Source organism: Helianthus annuus, chromosome 10 (assembly GCF_002127325.2).
Source record: "Helianthus annuus cultivar XRQ/B chromosome 10, HanXRQr2.0-SUNRISE, whole genome shotgun sequence".
Taxonomy (NCBI): domain Eukaryota; kingdom Viridiplantae; phylum Streptophyta; class Magnoliopsida; order Asterales; family Asteraceae; genus Helianthus; species Helianthus annuus.
Genome location: NC_035442.2, coordinates 28,469,662 through 28,479,752, shown reverse-complemented (window position 1 = coordinate 28,479,752; position 10,091 = coordinate 28,469,662).

The following is a 10,091-nucleotide window of genomic DNA, read 5'->3' as shown; positions in this document are numbered from 1 at the left end:
CGTTTCCGCCTTGATAGGGGTGTGACACAGCTCCACAAATGTTTACCTAAGAGTGCATAGATTGATATATTCTAACACAGTATGTCATCAAGATATATAGGGTATGCATGATGAAATTGTAAAGCGTCAATTATAACGTGCCACATATTACGCAAGATGGATGAAAATAAAAACCAGATTAATAATAAAACACAAATAAACAAACATTTTAAGAAATAGATAAATCTTTAAGAGGGTAATAATGTAGGTGTATTTTTATTAAAGGTTTTAATGTTAGGCATCAGGCAACCTGTGGTTGGGGGCATCTCCATGTTACATTAATTTTTTTTTTTTTATCCTTTTCAGTTTCCATTTAACATTTAACATTTAATTTAATTTTGTTTAACAACATGTAATATCTAATATGCTAAATATTTTAGATATTTTAGTTTAAAGACAAAAATACTCTTGTTTTTTCATTAGCTTTTAACTAAAAAAGCTGTCTTAATACCCAACATTGTTACAAAAAATAAAAAAAAAATTAAAAACATAAAACCCTAACATGTTACTTGAAACCCCAAGTACCCAAACCTATTACATTTGAGAAACCATATAAACTAAACTAATAGGTTGTTTGACATCTTCTGAATGGTTAAATATTAAACCAGTAATAGGTTTGAACCATTAAGTGCTGAATCAGTAAGAGGTCTGAACCGTTAAAAGTTAGTATAATGCTTAACCGTTCAGAGGCAGATGTCTGACCAATTCAGATTATAGGTCTTAACCATTCAGATTCAGTATAATGCTTAATCATTTAGAGGCAAATGTCTGAACCATTCAGACATCTGCTCGCAAAACAAACAGTCTGAACCATCAAGTGTTTAATCAATAAGAGCTCTGAACCATTAAAAGTCTCATTAAGAGCTAAACAAACAACCTCTAATTGTATAATGAGTTAATTACATAGTTAGTCCCTGTGGTTTGCACAAAGTAACATACTTAGGTACTAATTGTTTAAAATCACATTATAGGGTATTAACTTTTCATTTTGTAACGTTTGGAGGTATTAACGTTATTTGTAGGTTTAAAAACACATTCTATTACTACCTAAATATATTATTTTGTGCAAACCACAAGGACTAACTATTTTAATACCCTAGAAGTTAATACCTCCAAACGTTACAAAATGAAAAGTTAATACCCTAGAAGGTGATTTTAAACTATTAGTACCTAAGTATGTTATTTTGCGCAAACCACGTGGACTAACTATGTAATTAACTCTTGTATAATTAATTCAAATCTTTATAAAGTTTTCTTTTTTTTTTTTTTGTCTTAAATCTAATAGAAATTCCAGTTGTATCCATAAAAACACTTTTTTTTATTGCAAGACTAGCTTGAAATATATATTGTTTTGAATAAACCAAAACTTGGTTATTAAAATTGAATTGAAAGTAGACAAAAATATATAAATAAAAGTGTTTTTCTATATATTTAAATTTTGAGTAAACTGCTAAAATGGTACCTGAGGTTTGGTCACTTTTACCACTTTAATCCAAAACTCAAACTTTTTGAATCTGGGTCCTTGTGGTTTCAATTTTCATCTAAAATCAAAATCTGGTCAGATTTTTCAGTTAACATCCAGTTTTTCTTTTTTGTATTTTTTCTCCCTTTTAATAAAGGTCAAAATGGTCTTTTAATGTTTTATTAAAACAAATTAAAAAATCTGACCATTTTGCCATTTATTAAAAGGGATGAAAATGATAAAAAAAAAAACTAGATGTTAACTGAAAAATCTGACTAGATTTTGATTTTAGATAAAAATGACAAAAAAATTGAAACCACGGGGACACAGATTCAAAAAGTTTAAGTTTTAAACTAAAGTGTCAAAAGTGATCAAACATTAGAGACCATTTTGACAATTTACTCTTAATTTTTTTTCTTTGATATTACATGTTATCAGTGTAAACTAAATTGAATGTTAAATAAAGATTGCCATTTAAATAAAGACTCTTGTTTTTTAGAAAGAAAATTATGGTTCAAGTATAATTAGTATTTGTTAGTATAAATTAAGGGTTGGAATAATGTAAACTTCGGCGTTAAAAATAAAGAATGTTAAAATAAGATTAAAAACAAAATATAAAAACAAAATAAAACGAGATATGACAACCTTGGATTGTGACATACCAATTTTTGAAAACTTATAAAATAGGTCCACTGCGTCATGTGGTTTGTATTAATACACCTTAAGATATAATGATATCGTTGAATAAATTTTCAAGGTTACGATACCAAAGAGTGCTTTTATAGAAGATTTTAATAATATGATAACTAAAAGATTAAATACGACAAACTATCAAAATTAAATTGAATTAATTTTGGTGTCATTTTTTCACGTGTCACTCACATTGTCGCCTATGCACGTATTAATTGAGTTAATTGAGTTAATTGAGCTATGAAACACTGATGAATAAGTAAATGCTTTTTGTCTCACATAGAGGACATAAACATTTAATGTTTTTGCTTTGGGTTTACTACATCAAAATACATTTTTTTTTCCTAACGGGACATCAAAAATACAATTAATTTTACCCTTTTGTTATCATATGGAAAATGTTTTATGTTGTCAATGACTGAATGCATGTAATAATTTATAATTGTGACATTACACAACACTATATCATAGTAAGTAAAAGATGTAAGGGTGGAGAGAGTGTTTGTCTCTCATGCTAACATGTCACAACTTCTCTAACATCTATATTAGTGTAATATAAGCTTTTTCCACTACTTATATTTTAGGCTTTTTACCTGTCACAACTTATCAAATCACATGAAATACTAAATGTTTCGTATGCTTCCCGTACCATAACTAATTTTAAATTAAATCTAAAATGAAAAAGATCAACTAGAATGTGATTGCTTAGATTTCGTACACTCAACATCTCCATGATGCTTAGCATGGTTGGCAAACGCCCAACCCACCTTGCCACACCACCATTTGCCGAATCACTTTGTCGCACCGCATGGAGTGGTGCACACCGACTTGCCGTATGTTGTCAATGGTGTTTGCTGAGCTCACTCCCTCCACCCTACGTATTCTAAGGATATTGATATAAGTAATACCTTTTATTTGAAATATATAGTATGACGTAAAGATGTAAGATAAACGTAAGTAATAAGTTAAATCAATTTTAGTTTAAATAACTCTCTGATTCTATTTTTGTTGTATTCATATGTTTTTCTAGAAATAATGCAAAATTTTAAATTACTTAAAAAAATATAATAATAGTAATAACAACAACGACAATAATAAGCAATGTTGGAAAAATTGGGACTAGTCGCTAGTTGGTCAGGAATTGATTAACTATTGGGTAATTGGTGCATTAGTCGCTAGTCGGCCCTAATAATCCAAAAATCAGTGATTCCGACGAGATTCCGGCCAAAATTTGTATGGGTCGAATAGGAGCTAAAACATATCTACTTAAAAATATTACTTCAAAAATGTGTGTATATATAAATCAAAATTATATATAAAAATCTCAATTTAATTAGAGCTTAACGATTCTTACAACAATGATAATAAATTAATAACCATCGAAATTAAAAGTTAAAATAAAACAAAAAGGTGTAAATTTTATTTAAAATAATTTAAAAACAAGAAAAAGGTTATATAGAAGAATGGGTCCTTGACTCTAGTCTAGTTGTGAAGAAGGTACCATGCTATATCTCCTGCATGGAATCAACCAACCGACATTCAACTATCTTCTCACGTAATTCCGTTTACCGTACTAGAAAACACACTTTTATAGTACGTAATAACTCATAGGAAATTTACAATCTACCTTCTAGTAGTGTTATAAACCTCCTTATCGACTCTCATACCATTCAGCCAATAATTCCCTGTTTTGATTCAAGCTTTAGCTACTCGTCTTCCTTCCTTCGCTGCTGTTGTTAAGCTTCGCGAGCAGCGGTGATAGAATCCTCCTCGACAGATTCAAGGTAACCAATCGACCTCTAATTTCTTCTTTTGCACCACAACTTCATTCACGCACAAACTAAACTATTATTGATAATATAAAATGGTAAATAATTTTTTTACGGCCAACAGAATCAATCCCGAGCACTCTCGGGGCATCCACTGGACAAACGGAGTACTCCGAGAGTAACCCGAGTCCACCACCAATTCCAGGGAAAATCCGGTAACCCACTCGCCCATAGGCACGATGGTGAAATTACCAGTAAAACCGATCCAACCCAGGTTTCCCTGGTTCTCCTATTATTGCCCACTAGTGCCTCACTCTGCATCAAATGTGAGTTTAACGGGCATCTCTCAAGAGAAATGCAAACATTCCACCACTTGATTTAGAGATCATTGGCAACGGTAAATAATTAAATAAGTAATGTTATATTGTTAAGACTGGAAAGTATTCATAGTGTTGTAATTTACTAATTTATGCATCAATTCAGTGTTCTAGGTTGATAAACTGAATCAAATATATCTGATCAAAAATAAATATATATTTTCTGGGTTAAGTAGTTTAAGAAATTTTATATTTTTATTACAACTAAAATGGGAAATACATAAATTGCACGAGTTAATGGATTAAGGTAAGAGATTTTCTAAATTAGAGCTGAAATTTGTCAATTTCGTTTTGGTAAATATTTGTTACCCAAGTTACGTTAATTGTCCAACAATTTGTTGTCATAAAACGTATGTAACTTAATACATATGTAATATACATATATAATGAATATAAGGAAGATAAGATAGTAATTTTACATAAAATTTAAGTAATTATATTCAAACACAAGGTACAATTTTTTAAAGCTAGATGTGTTACAAATGGTTAAAAAATATTGAAAACGAATACATTAGAATAAGGAAAAAATGAACACATGGAAATTGCAAATTTTAAGTTGTGAATATTTTTTTTTTTTTTTGTGATTATCAAATGGGAATATTAGAATAAGAATACTCTTATAAATGGAAATTGTAAATTTTAAGGTGTGAATATGGGTTTTATTTTCTTTATGGATATCAATTTACAAGATTAGAATTTTAGAATAGGAGAGGAGAAACTAACCAAAATTTATGCCAAAATCAACCTTTAAATCCCTCAATTCGGTACCACCTTACAAAACTAGAGAGGAGGAGGGTGATTTCTTTGGTTTCGAGTTTCGACCTACAAGAGAAGCGAGACGGCTCATTCATGGGGCAGCTGCAAGTATAAGAGGAATCGACGTTCATCTTCTAGAGGCTAGAAAGTAATTAAGGTAAAACACGATAATCCATTTATTTTAGCTACAAATTTTGCCATATGATTATGAAGTTGATTGGTTGTGTTTAATAGTTAGTAACAAACTCTATGAGTACATTATTATCTAGGAAAGAATGTAAGGTGACACTTATTTCTGGGTATTTTTCTCATACTTGATTTGAAAATAACTAATTGTCTAATGCTTGAGTTCTCTACTAGCATGAAGGCGACGTTGGAGGTGGTAGGGTTTTTTTTAGAGAGAGAGAGATAGGAGGAAGAAGATGAGAGTGAGTCCATCTTTGTAACATCCGTCAAAATGGGTTTTCCAAAATCTGATCCGTTTTGAAATACGGATCCTAACTCTTGAAACTCCGAAAAATTTTCGCGAAATAAACAACCATTGAAGGATTTATCCTAATTCAATTATGAATTTAGTGTTTATTTATTTATTTACTTAGTTAATTAGTATTGCAATTTTCTTAAATCCAGTTAGTTTGTTAGGTTAAATATGGGTTTTTAAAGTTAACAACCAAGGTAACTTAGTTAGTGTAATAAAAGGGGGACTTACTGTAACTTTGTGAAACATGGAGTCCTTTATAATGAAAACAAAGAAAAAATAAATAAATATACGGGGTTGGACAGCCACACAACATATACAATCAATCATCTAGCAAAGCTTCTTCATTTAAAAAAAAAAAGATATTGCCGCCAAGCTTCAATTAGTTAAACAAGGAATGCATGCTGATTGTTCGAGATAAATTTCTTTTCCGCGTTTCTGTTTTTGGTGTCAATCACGAACCTGGACGTGGTTCACCTCCCATATATCATCGGTTTTTTTTTTTTTTTGGAAACTTTAACAACTTTCAAAACAAGAATTAAAAACGCGTTTTCTTCGATTTGATGATAATTACACCTTGTTAAATCCCCCCACGAGCCCAGAAATCTCTCTCAAATAACTTGTTACTAGCCGTCGGAGACGACCGAAGCCGCGACGAGAAATCACTTTTGCTTCGGTATACCTTTAAACCCACTCGTGTATAATCTTTGTTTATACATAGATATACTAGTTACATTACATAAATAATAAAAACAAACTGTATTACACGATTTCTTGTTCAACTTGAGTTTTGATTATTCCTACCGAAGAAGATGACCAGTTAATTTGAATTAGCAAACTAAGCCAAGCTTTCTGGCAGTGTTGTGTGATATTTATTAAAAGAACTAGTTATAAAAACTTTCGCCGCGTTGCGGTGAACTTGTTTTATTACTTAGTCTGTGTTTATATGTGTTTGAAATCACTACGAGCGCGTCGTACACGGAACCGCTGACAAAAATAAAAAGAAAATGTAGAAAGAGTAAACTGCCATTTTGGTCCCCGAGGTTTGGTCACTTTTGCCACTTTAGTCCAAAACTCAAATCTTTTGCATCTGGGTCCCTGTGGTTTTAGTTTTATTGCCATTTTGGTCCAAAAATGAAATCAGGTCATATTTCTCTTATAAAATCCTATAATTTTGTCATTTTCCTCAGGGGCAAATCAGGTCATATTTGTCTTATAAAATATGGTATTTGTTTATAAAAAAGAAATGATCATTTTGCCTGTGCAGAAAAGGACAAAATAGCAGGATTTTATAAGAAAAATATGACTTGATTTCATTTTTGGACCAAAATAGCAATAAAACTGAAACCACAGGGACCCAGATGCAAAAAGTTTGAGTTTTGGACTAAAGTGGCAAAAATGACCAAACCACAGGGACCAAAATGGCAGTTTACTCATGTAGAAAAAAACACTAAAAAATAACTGAAAGAAAATCAACTAAAAAAATTGTATGGTAATGATATTGTTCGGTAGAAACCCGTAGTCAGAGATGAGCAAATAGTAATGGGTACCGGTACCGAATTTCCTGAACCGAAAGATCCTAAGTACCAATTCGGTACTGACGTTTGGCGTTCCTGGTACCGGTTCGCTACCGGTTTTTACCTCCATACACCGATACCGTAACCGGGGTATCAGTTGGCACCGAGCTCATCCCTACCCCTGAAACAAAAAAAAAATTGTACGATACCGCTGTTGTTCGTACGGTACCTGTGATCAGGGATGAGCAAATGGTACTGGGTAGCAGCACCAAACTTCTCGAACTAAAAGACTATCATACTCACTCCAGTACCGACTTTTGGCGTTTTATGTACCATGCTGGTGTTGCTTTTTACCTTCATGTACCAATAACGAACCGATATTTTCAATACAAGTACCGGTTGACACCAAACTTATCAAACTTAAAAAGTAAAGAAAATAATAATTTTATAATATCAAAATAATAAAACTATAAAAAAAAAACTGTATCTAATAGTTGATTATATTAAATATTTTTAATACAATTTTTAATATATAGAGTAATATATAGGGTAATTTCGTTGGCTTCAATAATCTGATACACCAATTTATCCATGAAAAACAATGGTTTAGTTGGCTATTAAAATAAAATAGTTATTAAAATAAAATTTTAAGTTTTATTAGTGACTCTATATGACTCTAGATAATAAACTTGCTGTTGTCCTAAATATGTTTATTTCAACAATTCAGTTTTATTAGTGAATTGTAAAATCAATTAAATCAATTAAATTACTTACATAATTCTTATAAAACCAGTTCACTATTCACAAAAATAAAAGGAAACAAAATTGTAATGGTGTGTCGTCTGGACAACTTATAACTTTCCAAGTGGTGACAATCCTTGATCTCACCCGGATCCATTGAATCTAAGAAATTGTGATGGCACCAGTCGTTCTCTACGTATAAATATAAAATACGATTAATTTTATTTTTTTTTCCTATTTTATTTAGTACGTCCTAAATTCTTGTTTTAGGATAACTCCCATATTGTTTCGAGTTCTCAAATCCTATCCGCGTGATTAATCTTACAACGAATCGCATACGCAACTGTGAGTAGATCTTATTTTTCCCCTTTTTGTCACTTTAATTTTTTGGGGTGTATCATGTGTCACGTGTTCATAAGTGTTTCATATTATTTTCCCAACATGCAAACTTAAATGTCATATGTGTTCATGATTGGTATCGCATTGTTTCACATACATGTATTACGTGTTTACTGCTTTGTGTCGCTGTTTCGCGTGGATCCACCATTGGTTGACCGGTTCCCCCACGGCCATGAGCGAAGTCGGTATCACCTCATTGTTTCGCAGTTTCGCTTTTCGCCTCTCGGGGCTTGAATCACATCATTTGTTTCGCTGATTATGTTTCATTATGTCTTGTCACATTACTTGTTGTTGTGGATTGATTGATAAATTATTCATTGATGTCACTATTACATTTAATATTGCATGTTACGTAATTTTCATTAAATAAAAACAACTAAACTTTTAAGGTTAAATAAAAATAAATAAAGATCTACTCGCCAACTTTTGTTAACCCAAAAAGCATTTTTACACATGATACAGGTGAACAGGTACGAAGAGAAGATTGGACATAGGATGGGCCTTAGTTAACAAGAAACGGATTAGTGTAGTTTATTTGTTATGAACAATGTCTTGTGTTTGTAATCGTGTATTTGAATTATTTGCTTCGTGAAACATTTGTTATGAATTAATGACTATTTAAAACACGCAATAGGAAGTCATAAGCTCTTAGGATCAACCCAATCATGCCCCGATCACCTATTCCGCTGCGGGTCGGGGTGTGACAGATTGGTATCAGAGCTATTGACTTTAGGGACATAGGATAGGTTATTAGACCCTTAGAACCTATAATTTAGTCAACTAGGACCTATGTGCTTATGTGATTTTATGTTATGCTTAACTTATGAATTGTTATTGCTCACGCACTTAAATTTCTTTCATTTCACACACAAACGCATGCAAGCACTTTATTTGCTACTTGATTACGTGATACATGTAATGTGTTATAACTATGTCATGAAGTCTACATATGTGTTACATATATACCATACGAACTTATAAAATCCTTATTTATAAGTTCTCAATTTCACTAAATTTTCGTAAACATTTCCCTCCATTTTCCAAATACTGATTTCATGTTATTCAAACTTTTGTGTTGTTTTTGTTTTCAAATCTCATCAAAGTGAGTTCATGTGACGGGCATGTAGTAACTGGAAGGGTTCGAGCATCAGTAGTCGGGACATCCTGTCTAGGATTGGTATTCGTATAAATCCAAATTAACGGACCAGTTTTCCTACCTGGGGACTAACGATGAGCGTACGAATGACCTATTAGGCCAAAGCATGCCACACCAAACGTCGTGTGAACTAACCCTACTTTGAGTTGTCACAATGTCCAACCAAGGATACCCTCCGATTTTCATACATTACATTCATATTTCTCGATTTTCTCCGGGTTTTAGTGCACGTTATCAGGCTAACACATGCGAACCATACGAAATCCCGGTAATCATGGGGGCCCACATGATTACGAAGGTGAAGTATGGCGGCATGCAAGGCCCAATTACGAGCAAAGCCCAAGAACACTTTTAAAAGTGTTACAATGAGTTATTGTTTTCCAATACACCCCAAACGTTTCCATTTTATCATATGTTTATATTTTTCGTGTATCTGCTAGCAAATCCATCAAAATCTCACAAACACGTTTGCGTTAATTCCAGAAACTCCGGTAAACGCATGGCTGCCCAAATTGCCATGCAAATAGCTACTGTGATTCCTAACATTATGATCCAAGCCTAGCAAGTCGTACCTCTTCAAGCCTTCCCAATCACCCAAGTGGCACCAACCCATCTTACCAAAACAAGAAACCCCACACTGGTCCTCACCCTCAATACAACAAATGCCACTATCACCCTCAACTGACTATTCCTCGCCGATTGGGTGC